The 1502-nt window shown below is 36.7% G+C and overlaps 1 pseudogene; it reads left to right on the forward strand.

Annotated features, from left to right (window-relative positions):
* The first annotated feature begins 399 nt into the window (after positions 1–399).
* LOC143631520 (putative carboxylesterase 17 pseudogene) lies at positions 400–963 on the forward strand (annotated as a pseudogene).
* The last annotated feature ends 539 nt before the right edge of the window (positions 964–1502 follow it).

The raw sequence follows: 1502 nt of genomic DNA on the forward strand, positions 1-1502 counted from the left end.
TTTAACCCTCAAATTTTACCAATGGTGTCTATATTGTTATGAACACAGCAGGTGCTGACCGAATTCGTGTCGACTCATCGTTGTAACGTTCGGGTTTTACCAACGCTCGGGTTTCAACTTATGAGTTTTGCCGCGCCGGGATGAAAATCTAGTTATTTAATATTGAATATTGAAGAAGCCTATGATTAATGTTCAATAATAATATGGTTGGATAATTTATTCCATATATTAAATATGGCTTTAAGTGATAAGTGTTCCAATAGCCCTATATAAATTGATAAAAACTAATATAACATAAGATGATCAAAGTATACATACATGAGTAATATTTCCTACATGCAAAACCATAAACAATATATTTAACCATACCATGAGAGATGAAAAAAATAATATAACTTGTATCTAGCCGATGACAGTGCTGGTGCGAATATAGCGCACCATGTCGCGTCACGGCTAGTGTCTACGCCAGTCTTGTCACCAAAGGGGATTATTTTGATACAACCTTTTTTTGGTGGTGAATCAAGAACCACGTCCGAGAAGTATTCTACACAACCAGCTAACTCCGCTCTACCATTATTTGCTTCTGATACATATTGGCGGCTCGCGCTCCCAATAGGGTTCACGCGGGACCACCCATGGTGCAACCCTCTTGCAAGGGGTGCACCAAGATTATGTGACATGAGGCATTTCAAGACACTGGTTTGTGTGGCTGAGTTAGACATATTGAAAGATAGAAACTCAGAATTCATCGGTGCACTCGCCAGTGTGGGTGCACCGGTGCAATCTATTGTCTACAAAGACGTTGGACATGCTTTTCAAGTTTTGCATAATTACCCCGCTCGCTCAGACCCGGACCCGTGAGATGATGGCACATGTTAAGGCTTTCATCAACCAATAACTAGTGTTATGATGGCTCTTAGATTTTAAGATCTAGAATAGGGTTTTATTCTTCTTTCTTTAGTTATATAATAGTGTAATCTACATGTATCTTACTCATGATCTGATATATAATATTCTATACTCTATAGATGTTTGATAACTGTTGAACTCTGCTAAACCGTCTAAAGCAAGGCTATTTGTTAGTTCAGTTGGGTTAGGAGTAACATGGTTTGATTTATGGTTTCAAAAACCAAGTTTCACGGTTCGATTTACGGTTTGAAACAGCCGAAAGTAAATTGTAAACCATTAGTAAACTAAACCGACTGAGATATTGATAAAAAAAAAATAGTTCTTTTAAGCTGTATAATTTTAAAAAAATAATTGAACAACTATAATGAATTCCACCAAAATTTCACCAAAACCCATTGAACCCGATATTAATTTGGTCCCCTCGATGGTGCCTCAATGGTAACGAGGTTAGGAACTATTGTGGAGGTCCAGGAGTTAAACCAAGACATCATTTAAGTTACCTTGAAAACATGATTTACCTCTTTCATATTAGCTGTGGGATAGGTTGTGATTTTTTTTAATTAAAAAAATAACTTCTAGTTTTGGAAATGATT

Source organism: Bidens hawaiensis, unplaced genomic scaffold (genome assembly GCF_021521415.1).
Source record: "Bidens hawaiensis isolate Kalapana, Puna unplaced genomic scaffold, B.hawaiensis_p1.1 tig00006086_1, whole genome shotgun sequence".
Lineage (NCBI taxonomy): Eukaryota > Viridiplantae > Streptophyta > Magnoliopsida > Asterales > Asteraceae > Bidens > Bidens hawaiensis.